At 50.4% G+C, this 12,267-nt stretch overlaps 1 protein-coding gene across 5 annotated transcripts in view; it reads left to right on the forward strand.

Moving 5' to 3' along the window:
* Positions 1–12,267, forward strand: part of PRDM11 (PR/SET domain 11) — an 80,806-nt gene that overhangs the window by 30,380 nt on the left and 38,159 nt on the right. The gene's annotated exons all lie outside the window — the stretch shown is intronic.

The following is a 12,267-nucleotide window of genomic DNA, read 5'->3' on the forward strand; positions in this document are numbered from 1 at the left end:
AGTGACCATCAGCGATCGTCATTGTTCTTGGCCCCCGTGAGGGGTTTGGGCAAGATTTCCTTTAGCCTGAGAACTGATGAGTGAGTAGCGGTCGTGGGACAGGGTGGGAAGATGCTCTGTGCAGACAGAACAGCTGAGAGAGGAACCCTGAGAAGCTTCGTGGGGCAACAGCGATGGGCCGGAGCGGCAGAGTGACGAGGAATTGGCAGGAGGGGGAGGTGGGGCCGGATCGCACTGCGTTTCATAAGCCAGGGTCCATGCGTCCCCCGTCCGCCGGCCAGGGGACGCCTCTGAGCTTCTGAGCAGAGGTTGCACAGCAGAGAATCCGGATTCCAGGCGGGAGCTGGGATGGGGGTTCAGGTAAGAACACGTGATGGCTTAAACTCAGGTGCTAGAGGGGGCATATCTGGGAGAGACGTAGGAGAGAGAATCTCCAGGATGCATTCGTGGATGGGCTGTGGAGAGAGAAAGAGGGGTTTCAAAGATATGAAGAAGAAGGAAGAGCAAAGACGACTCTCAAGGATCCAGTTTGAACAGAGATGGGGGAACGTGGGACAATATTGAAAGGCAGGCTGAGGGGGTAGGAAAATCATTGCTCTTCATTAAGTAAACACTTCTTCAGGGTCCCCTTGTGCCAGGCCCTGGGGTGGCCCTGGGGATACGAGGGTGGGCCAGATCAGATGTCAGTCCTGCCCTCCTAGAGTTTACTGTGGGGGAGATGGAATGAATCAAAGAATAAGATAAATAAATGATATTATGACTGAAAGGCGATGGAGAGATGGCGAGGCCAGGAGCAAGGTGAACAAGCAGGGGGAGTGGTGTGGCCAGAGGTCGGGGAAGGCTTCCTAATGGTTGAGCTGTTATTGAAGAAAGAGAATGCCCACCGGGTGAAGATTGATGAGGGGCATTCAGATGGATGGGACAGCGTGTGCAAAGGCCCTGTGGCAGGAGAGAGCACAGTGTGTTTGAGCAACTGGAGGAAGGTCAGTGTGCCTGGAATGCAGCAAACAGAGGCCTGGAGGAGACGGCGGCTTGGCTATATAGGGCCCAGTGGGCCAAATTGGGACTTGTGTTCTTTATTTTAAGAACAATGAGAAGCTTTCATTTATGTTGTAAAAGGCTAACTTTGACTGCAGGCTGGAGAACTGCGGGGGGAGGGGGCCTTGGTCAAGAAGGGATGGCCACTCCCCACGCCCCAGTTAGGGAGCTGGGGTTGTTCTCTAGGCCGAGACGTGAAGACAAGCCAACTGGATTGTGAACCATTTCAGAGATGAAAGAGGTTTGATTTGGAAATAGGCTAATTGGCCTAAGCAAGGGAGAGGGAAATGCCAAGAACACGCCTGCAGTCTTTGCCTCCCAACCGGCCGGGAATGTGCTTTTCTCTGAGAAATGGGGGCTGCGGGAAGGGGACGGGGGTGATAGAAGATCCTGATTTGGGTTTTGGACTTGTCGAGCTTGGAGTGGCGTCAAGACATCCAAGTGGTGATGTCAAGTAGGCAGTTAGATCCATGGATTTGGAGCTCAGAAAGCAGGTTCGGAGATGTCACCCTGTGCGCAGGTGGTCCGTGGGCCGGCGCTGTGGAGGGCGGCCCCCAGGGAGGACGGGCTGGGCGAGAGGTGGAGACCGTCTGGGGCTGAGGCTTCAGCAAACTCAACAGTCAGTGGCCCGGAAGGGGGGCTCGCCTGCGAGGTTGGAAGGCCGGAGTGACCAAGAGTGTCAAATTCTGCTGAGAAGCCGAGGGAACAAGGGTTCATGTCGTCCACTGGATCTAGTGCCAGGAAGTCCTTGGTGACTTTGGCGAGAAAGGTTCCCATAAGACACTGGGTCTCGACCTGGGGCGACTTGCTCCCCGTCCCCCCCCCCCGCCCCCGGGACATCGGCCGTGTCTGGAGACAGTTTTGGTTGTCACAGCTGAGGATGGGGAGTATGCTGCTGGCATCCAGGAGGCAGAGGCCAGGGGTGCTGCTAAACCTTTTACGATGCACAGAGCAGCCTCTTACAGCAAAGAATGGTCTGGCCTCGATTGTCAACAGGACCGTGGTGAAAAAACCCTGCAGAAGATGATGAGACGGAAAGCTTATTAGAATGGAGGTGAGCAGGATAGTCACTTCTCAGAAGATCCATTAGAGATGAGAAGTGGAAGAGAGAGAGGAGTAGGAAGGTGATGGCTAGGGGTAGACATGGGGTCAAGGGAGTCTGTTAGTAAAAGACACGTTAACGTCCTAAAAAGGAGGACTCCCGCCAAAGAAACTGTTGAATATAGAGTAGAGATGAGGCAGGACAGATAAGATTCCACGTTGCCTGAGAAGGTTCAGACAGAGACGTTGGCCGTGGAAAGGAGGTGGGTCAACATTTTTTCTGTCCCTGGAGGGTTATCCTAGAGGTTTGGAGTGGATGGAGGGAGCTGAGTACAGTAGACCAAATAATGACTCCCACAGATACCCCCACCCTGGGCCCCGAGAGCTGTGAATAGGTCATGTGACAGGGCAAAAGGGACTTCGCAGATGTGGTCAAATGGAGGATTTTGAGATGAAGAAATTGGTTTATCAGGGTGGGCCCGATGTAAGGACGAGCATCTTTATAAGAGCGAGGCAAGAGAGTCAGAGAGAAAAGACTGGAAGATGCTCTTCCGCTGGCCTTGAAGGTAGAGGAAGGAGCCGGGAGCCAAGGAGTGCGGGCAGCCTCTAGAAGCTGGAAAAGGCCAGGAAACGGATCATTCCATAGAGCTTCCAGAAAGAACCCAGCCCAGCTGACGCCTTGATTTTAGGACTTTCGCTCCAGAACTGTAAGACAATAAACGTGTTGCTTTAAGCGGCTGTGTTTGTGGTAAGTTTGTTCCGGCAGCCGTAGGGAGCTAGGGCAGCAGGCTTCCGTGTTTGGGGGGACATCTGAGAAAATGTGCGGAGAGCTGGAGAGAGGTGGCCTGAGACCCAGGAGAACGGAGACGGCCAGTTCAGGTTGGGGTGAGCAGACATGGACGTGCGCCTGAGATACGCAGAGGGCGAGGTCCAGACAGCCGCTCGTTGACGTGTGTGGATCTGCAGCCGCGGGGAGATGCCTGGAGATGGGGAGGATGGCGCGGATGAAAATATGCAGGTGAAGCCCTGGCGAGGGATGGGCCGTGGGGTCGGTGCCACAGAGGCTGAGAAGCTGGAGGACAGAGAATCTGCTTGGCTCGGGCAGCACCTGGTTCTTGGTGTCCTTGACGGGGCCAGTTTCACGGGCAGAAGCCACATGGCTGTGGATGGAGGCATGAGTAGGAGGTGAGGAGAGGGAGCCAGCAAGGGTGGCTGGCTTGTTTGAAAAGTCTGGCTGCTCATGGAGCAATTATTATATGCCAGGTGCATACCACATTCTTCCTCTCCACGGTCCTGCAGATGGAGGTTGCTGTTCCTCGGGGTCAGATGAGGAAACACAAGACTGAAGAGGTTGAATCAGCAGCCTGGGTCCCACAGCTGGTACACAGTAGACCGTGGGTGGCTTCGCGCAGAGCTCCCTTCCACGATGCCAGGGGGCTTCGGGGAGTCCGTCATGGGAGACGTGGCTAAGGGGGGAGCGGTGGTTATGTGTTCAAACTCAGCCCAACCTCACAGAGACAGAGCGACCCCCAAGCACTAGGCCCTGAGCGGGGAGCTCTGGGGCAACAGAATGCATGAGGTTCACCCCCCATTCTTAATGGAGCCTGTGGTCCAGTGACAGCGGCAGGGGCCAAGGCAAATGGATGGGGAGCAGGCTTGTTCCCAACCCAGTGACCTGGAGGCCAGTGCTGCAGAAGCTTTAGGACAGGCAGAACGGGAATTGATTTTAACTGGGCACGTTGGAGTAGGATTTTGAGAGATGGGTAGAAGTTCCACAGAGGAGGTGACGGCTTCTCAACCTGTGGGAAAGTCTCAGGGGAGAAAATCTGGGGCCGTGCCCAGGGAAAGGCTGTTAGGATCGCTCCTCCCCACATGAGAGCCTAGACCTTGGGACCACCCAACCAGGCAAGCGTGGGGTCTCTGAGGCGGGCGGCTTTCCCAGGTTTGCAGCCTGGTGTGGGTCTGTGGTCCAGAGAAAAGGCAGAATAGGAAGCCCCAGAGTTTGCAGCCTGGCCATAGACCAGCTCCACCAGTCGAGTGGGCGTGGCCCGTGGCTCGGGGTGGGGTGCCATTTCTCCTTCCCAGGGCCTCTGAGCTGTGGCGTGTGGCTGGGTGCAGGCAGGGCATGGCTGGAGGTCACGGGACCATGGGGCTTCCACCTTTGTGATCCAGAGAAGCGAGAGAGACGTTGAAGGCTGGGAGAGAACAGATGCACAAAATGGCTCAAGAAAGCGGCTCCCGTGTGAGTGTGGGGGTGTGTGTGCTGCGGGTGTGTGTTTGGGCCTCCGCTGGGGACGAGCGGGGCTCAGGAGCCGCTCTGGCCGCCCAGGCAGTGGGTTGGCCGGAGGATGGGAGAGGGGGCAAGTGGGCTGAACCACAGCGCTGATTTTGGACCAGGATCCGGAAGTCCCACATCCTAAGTAAACCACATTCACTTGTCAAATCCTGTCCCAAAGCCATATTTGATGTTGTCCTTTCTTGACCTCTGTCCGCCTTCAAAAGCCCTGGCCCCCATCCAACGAAATCCATTTCCTCCCACAATTGCTCAGTGTGTGCACTCGACTCCGGCAGAAATGATGGTGATGTTAGTGATAAGAAAGCCATGAGTGTTTATTGAGCACTTACTGTGTGTCTGGGTCTGTGCTCGGCACTTTATAGCAGGATCTCATTTGATCCTAATGATGCCCGTGTGGAGTAGATATTATTCTACCCATTGCACAGCTGGGAGAACTGAGGCCTGGACAGGGTGAGTCATTCTGCACAAAGCTAAGCAGCTGCGGAGGAGCTGAGCTGGCGCAGTCTGACTCCAGCACCCACCCTCTCATCCTGCCTCCTAGTCCTCTCTGCCTCCCTTCCTTGTCGAGTCTGTTCCTACCTCCCGGCCCCGGTTGCCTCTGTTCCACTCATCCTTCCTGCCCTGCCCAAGTCCCCCTTCCATCTCCCCTCAACCCGGAGGAAAGCTGGTCCCACTGCCTTCAGTGTGATGCAGCGACCGGGCCTGACTTTAGATGCACCAAATGGCCGTTTCCACTCTGTGTCTCAGCTTCATCTCCCCCTTGGCAGAGTTTTGCACTTACTTCTGGCTGTTCAGAAAAGAAATACCCCTTCCTCTGCTTTCTCACCTCCTTGGAAGTTATAAACTCTGTAGATCGGTGCCAGGGTTGCCCAGGCTGCCCTCAGACGCTGCGGGCTGGAGACGATGCTGCAGGCAAGACGCGCCTGCGGAGTGTCATGCAGCCGTGTGGTTTGGTGAAGAGGCGGGAGAAAGAGGAGGCCAGCCCAGGGTTTCTGTTTAAGTTTCTCACCTACACCCGGTCTCGTTCCAGAAGGGATTTAGGGCTGCCAAGCAGGATACGTAAAATATAATGTGATAGCGTATTAAAACTGGGAGAGAGAGAAGAAAGAAAAATAATGGTGGAGACCCTACATGGAGCCAGGAATGAGGCTACAAATGCATACCATAATGATCTGTGTATGCACTTTTAGCTACAGGGGGTCCAAATCTGGCAGTCACTGGGCAGAGGCGAGTCTGGTCAGCTACCAGCACATTCTGTGCGTAACGTGAACCGTTCCAGGTAGCTCCTGAGGAGGTCAGCCCTTCTGGGTACTGATCCTGGACAGATTTCCCAGGCTCCCCATAAAGGATGCTGTGGGATGGCATTGCTCCCCTGCTGTCGGGCAACCGCCCCGCCTGCCAGCCTCCTACTATTCTGGGGGAAACAGACGTGAAATGGTATTTCCCTGTTTTCCATTTCGGCTCCCATCGTAAAATGGGGATTTATTTTAAAACGTGAACTTGGACAAGCAGAAGTTGGTGGCACGCCCTCCGGAACAGAGTCTGAGAAACGCTGAGTAACCGGGAGAGATGGAAGTGTGAGCAGACAGCGCAAAGCCATGAGATGTCAGCAGGAGTGGGCGATCTTACCAAGCTTTGGGTGGCTCCGAGAAGGGAAGAATAATGGGCTTGTCCAGGAAGAAAAGAAGGCATATTTGAAACAGATTGGCCGTGTGTGCGCCTGCGTGTGCCAGCAAGTGCTTTCGTGCTGGTTTGGTTGTTAATTTCTATTAACTCTTTAGTTTGGGACTTTCAAACTGAAGAAGAGTTGTAACAATGGTATGATGAACACCCGCACATCCTGCCTCTAAACTCACCTATTGCTAACATTTTATAACAATTGCCTTATGTATCTCTCTATATGTATTCCTACAGGCACGTGGTGCACACACAGTCTTTTTTTTTTTTTACGCATTCCTTTGTGCTTTTTTTTGAACCGCTTGAGACTTGGTTACAGACATCAGGCCTGATGGGCCTACAGTCTCTATCACACCTGCTCGACTCTGCCATCGCAGGGCGAGAGCAGCCATGGAATGGACATCGCGTGAACCAAGGAGCGTGGCCATGTTCCAATAAAACTTTATTTATAAACACTGAAATGTGCATTTCGTATAATTTCAAATGAAATTTGAATTTCCTGTAAATTTGAAAATCGTATAAAGGAAATATGAAAAAAAAAAATTTTCAATCATTAAAAAAATGCAAAATCCATCCCTAGCCCACAGGCTGTATAGAAACAGGTTGGGGGGCTGCATTTGGCGTCCAGGCCGGAGTTCGCCGACCCCGGTCCTGTTAACCACAATATGGTGATGACACTCAGGAAACTTAACCGTGGATGCAATATTGTCTCAACTAAATCCATATCCACATTTTCCCAGTTGCCCCGAGTAATGTCCTTTAGAGATTGTCCCCAGTTCAAGACTCACTCGAGCGTCACTCATTGCATTTAGTTGTCCTGTCTCGTCTCCTTTATTCTAGAACGTTCCCCTGCATTATTTTTTCTCTTTCATGAGATCAACACTTTGGAAGAGTTCAGGCCAGTTGTTTCCAGAATGTTCTGCAGCTTAGGTTTGTCTGGTTGCTTCCTCACGATAGATTCAGATTATAGATTTTTGGTGCAGCGATCTTGTGTCTTTCTCAGTGACGGTAGCAGGCAGCACGTGCTGGCAGTTTCCCTGGTCTGTTTCCAAATGGTTTTAGCAATTATGGATGATTCTTGCCCATGTCGATTATTAACCAGAATGATTTTTAACCATTCCTTCTACATTTATTATTTGACATTCTTCTGTAAAAAGAAGTGCTCGAATTTCTCCCCCACCAAATCCCCCATTTAAAAGTGGCTTTTAGTATCAGTGTGGACTCTGAATTCTTTTTTCTTCGATGTGTTCCCGTCCATTCATGTCATTATTTGTTTCGTTTTGATGTTTAAATTGCCCTAGATTTGGCCAGCGGGAGCCCGCCCAGACCGGCTTTTTGTCCTTATTTTAGCACTTTCTTGCTTTCTGGTGCAAAAAGACGTTCCAGCCATCTCTCCTAGGAGGTCAGATGTGTTTTAGTGGGAACGGTGTTTAGAAGTGAAGACCTGCAGGCACTGGGTGTGCGCGTTGCTGCCAGGGGTCCTGGCTCCTAGGCCTGGTCTGGCTTTTGAGAGATGAATTGAAGTGAGTGGTCTGCAGAGTCAGGAACTGAGGGAACGTGAATCGCAGGCAGTGAGCACAGCATGTACAAAGGCCCAGGGGCACATGTGTAGTGTTGGGGGGGAGGGGGCTGGTATAGCAGAAGCACCAAGTATGCTTAGAAGGAAAAGGGGCAGAGATGCTTTGAAAAGGTCGCTTTTCTTGTGTTCTAAACTGTTACGGATCTTAAAACACTGTTGATTCCATATTAGCTTTTCCAGGAATGAAAATATGTACCTCAACCCTAAGATTCCTCTTAGCATCAGAAGCATTAAATGGCCTTGGCTTGTATCCCTGTTCTATAAATGCTGGTAGTTTGGTTATTGAGTCATAAACCAAAACAAAGATTTCCTCCTAAAAATATAATATGCTGGGGAACCAGTTTTGGCTGCAACTGAGTCTGTAATTCTGAAAATCTATTATATTGGAGCAAAAGTAGAGCGTGAAGAGCTATTCTGAACTGGTCCAGTATTTTCTATGTGAACCAGGTCCTAACTTGACCTTCAGCCGTCCTTGTGGCCTCAGCTGCAGCCGCGTTTCTCACTGTATCATACTCAGGTGACCTTTTTTTATATATAGCTATAGTCACCATGCTGTATATTACATACCCAGGGCTTATTTATTTTATTTTGGCCACTTTCACCCATTTTCCCACTTCCGATCCCCCACCTCCGGCAACCGCCGGTCCGTTCTCCGTATTTATGAGTTGGTTCTTTTTTTTTCGGGTTCCACATATAAGTGCGATCATATAGTATTTATCTTTGACTTATTTGACTCAGCATAATGCCCTCGAGGTCCATCCAGGCTGTTGCAAATGGCAGGATTTCCTTCATTTTTATGGCTGAATAATATTCCTTTGTGTGTATACACCACATTTTCTTCATCCATTCATCTATCAATGGACCCGTAGGTTGTTTCCGTGTCTTGGCTGTTGTGAATAACGCTGCAGTGAGTGTGGGGGTGTGGCTATCTTTTCAAGTTAAGGGTCTTTGTTTCCTGCTGATAAACACCCAGAAGTGGAACAGCTGGATCATACGATGGTTCTCTCTTTAATTTTTTGAGGACCCTCCATGCTGTTTTCCATAGTTTACGTCCCCAAAGCAGTACTCAAAGTTCTCCTTTCTGCACACCCCGGCCAGCACGTCTCTCTCATCTTTTTGATAGTAGCCCTCCTAACAGGTGTAATGGGATATCTTCCTGTGGGCTTGATTTGCCTTGCCCTGATGATAAGTGATGTTGAGACCTTTTCATATTCCTGTGGGCCAGGTCATCACTTTTAATGTTCCCGGAGTCCCAATCTTACATTACTTTATTCTGCTGTAAATTAAAAAGCTATAAAGCTCGATAGACACAACATTTCTTATGGCTTTTAAACAACCAAAAAACCAAGACAGACTTACAAATATAAAATATTGAGCAGAACTACAGAATCCAACATAATTCAAATAATGAAATGAGTGTGCTGTGTTAGATGATGCTTTCCTGAAACTAAGCTGCTGTATTTGGGGAACGTGGTAGTGACTTCTAAGACACAGATCTTTGGCGGTGGCACACCTGTGCTTTTGTGTCATGCGATCTTTATTTGTTTGTCTCTGTTTGAAACACTGGGAAATCTTTGGTTAGTGCAAATGCCATGATGTTTCTCAGTCTTTTTTTTTGCCAGAATGCATCATCATGGATTAAGTTTGCATCTGTTCTTTTTCATTGGCTCATGGCAAATAGTAACAACTGGTGTTGTATCGTTAGCTGTTTCTGTGTAGCAAGCTGCCTCCACATTCAGTCACCTGGAACAGGGGTGGACAGACTTCTTGGGTAAAGAGCCAGGTAGGAAATATCTGACTTCGTGGACCATACAGTGTCACAGCTACTCAATTCTGCCTCTGACATGCCAGAGCAGCCCTAGAGTGTTCTAGTAAAAGTTGTTTTATGCACACTGACATTCGAATTCTGTGTCATTTTCACATGATGAAATCTTCTTCGTTTGATTTGTTTTGAACTACTGAAAAATGTACAGGAGGCCGGCTTGGTGGCACAGCAGTTAAGTTCATGCTCTCTGCTTCGGCAGCCCAGGGTTCACTGGTTTTGATCCTGAGTGTGGACCTATGTATTGCTCATCAAGCCATGCTGTGGCCGTCATCCCACATATAAAATAGAGGAAGATGGGCACAGATGTTAGCTCAGGGCCAATCTTCCTCAGCAAAAAAAAAAAAAAAAAAAGGAGGAGGATTGGCAGGGGATGTTAGCTGAGAGCTAATTTTCCTCAAAAAAAAATACAAATCATTTTTAGCTGGTGGGCCGTACCAAAGCAGGTGGTAAATTGGATTTAGCTTGCAGCCCTGAGTTTGCTGACCCCTGGTGTAGAGCAACAATCACTTATTCTTGCTCATGTATCTGCTGCTGGACTGCAGTTCGGCTGACGTAACTTGACTTGGCTGGCTTGCTTTGTTTCAAGCTGTGGGGTGAGCTGGGCTCCCCCTTGTGAGCCAGGTCTGCTCCATGTGCGTGCGTTGTGGGCCCAGACTGAAGGAGCAGGGGCCCTTGGGGAACTCTTCTCATGGCGAAGGCAGAGGCCTCAGAGGCAAGCCCACCCTCCCAAGCACATTTCAAGCCTGTGTTGCATCCTGGGTGTTAACATCCCATTGGGCCAAACAAGTCACGTGGCTGAACCCCAGGTCAAGGAGGGAGGAGGTTCAGCCACCATGACACAGTGCCCAGTGCCGAGCGCACCGGCCCAGGATGACGGGGACGGCGAGGACTGGCGTCCACCACGGGTGCCAACTCAGTCCTCTCGTGGGGCCTGAAATCTCATGATGATGCCCGTGTATTGAGTTTTTCAATGAAAACATTGAATTAAAAATTCTGAGAGAGAACTTTCGGATCTTGAGAAAATACCCACAGAGCCTGGTTTGAGAAACGCTAATTTCTAATAAACTTCTTGGTTTTAATAGTCAGAGATTTGGAGTTCCTGGGGTTTGAAGATTCCTCCAGGAGAGATCTTGTCTGATCGACACCCCCGGTGCCCAGTTCAGCATCCCGTAAGCCACAGTGGGTTCTCAGCAAATGCTGGTGAGGGTTGGTGGGCAACAATAACAGTAATAATAATAGCCTCGACAATAGCTGCCGTTTATTGGGCACTAAAGGCTTTGTGTGTCTTGACCCTTTGTGTCCTCACAACCACACTGTGGGACAGGTGTTGTCCCCTTTTACAGATGGGGAAACTGAGGCTTAAAGAGGCAGGTTACTCGTCCAAGGCTGCACAGCTAATCATGGGGCCTGGACTTCAACCCGGAATCCGGGCTCCTAATCTCTAAGCCCCCCGTGTGAGTATCTGGCCGTCCGCGTGGCATCCCCTTGGTCTTCCCCGCTCACACGGAGACCTTGCTTCTTCCGGGAACACTTTCCAGCATGAGCTATAAGCTTGCCTCCTTTGCCGTGTCTCATTGCTGTTGATGACTATTTGGCAGATTTTATTTTTTTAACAGCTTGATTGACATGTAGGTCACATAGCCTACAATTCACCGGTTTAAAGTGTAGAATTCAATGCTCTTTAGTAGACTCACAGATACGCGCCACCATCACCACAGACGATTTTAGATCATTTTCATCACCTCGGGAAGAAACTGTGTCCTTGAGCTGTCACCCCACCCCTTCCCCCCTCCTCTCCCCGTCCCCCCAGGCAACTACTAGTCAACTTTGTATCTCTGCAGTTTCCTCTTCTGGACCTTGATCGGAACGAGATCACGTGGTGTGCGGTCTTCTGGGACTGGCTTCTTCCACATAGCTTCGTGGTTTCAAGGCGCATCCTTGTCGTGGCGTGTGTCCATTGTCGCATTGTTCCTTTTATGGCGGAATAATATTCCACCGTAGGATGTACCACATTTTGTTGATGGATTCATCTGCTGATAGATACTTGGGTTGTTTCCACTCTTTGGCTGTCGCGAATGATGCTGCTATAAACATTTGGGTACAAGTTTCTGTGTGGACGTCTGTTTTCCCTTCTCTGGGGTATCTACCTAGGAGTGGAGTTGCTGGGTCTCAAGGTAACTGTGTTTCATCATTTGAGGAACTACCCAACTGTTTGCCGGACCAGCTAGACCATTTTACATTCCCACCAACAGTACGTGAGCTTTCTGATTTCTCACATACTCGCCCACACTCGTTGTCTGACTTTCTGATTCTAGCCATCCTCGTGGCATCTCACTGTGGAGCGTTGGGTTTTTTCTCTGCATTTTCCCTGACTATCTCTTGTTCATTTCACTGCTTGAGGGGGAAGAGCTGCCCATGATGGATGTGCAGGTTGTCTACTGAACAACTCCGTGGAGGGCTTTTTCGCATCAGCCCTGCCAGCTGCTTCCCTCTGCCATGTTCACCTGGAAGACCCTTCAGATCTGCAGCATGACACTGAAGATTTGTTTCTTTCTAATTTCTCTCCAGCCACAGGTCCATTTGAATTTGCCTTTTTGCTGCCTCCCAGGTGGGCAGATTCTCTTGGCTCTCTCTCTCTCTTGCCCCAAGATCTTTCATCTCAGCCATAACGAAGGATTCAGGCCAGTGTGCTGATGGCTGCTCCTCAGGTTCTTGCTGCAGGGCCCCTTCCACCGGCTTCGCCAGCAGCCCGGTTCATCACTCGGAAGAGTGAGGCCAAGTGTGTTCGGAGGCAGTGGAGGGTGGCTGGTC

The sequence above is a fragment of the Equus caballus genome, chromosome 12, assembly GCF_041296265.1.
Source record: "Equus caballus isolate H_3958 breed thoroughbred chromosome 12, TB-T2T, whole genome shotgun sequence".
In the NCBI taxonomy this organism is placed as follows: domain Eukaryota; kingdom Metazoa; phylum Chordata; class Mammalia; order Perissodactyla; family Equidae; genus Equus; species Equus caballus.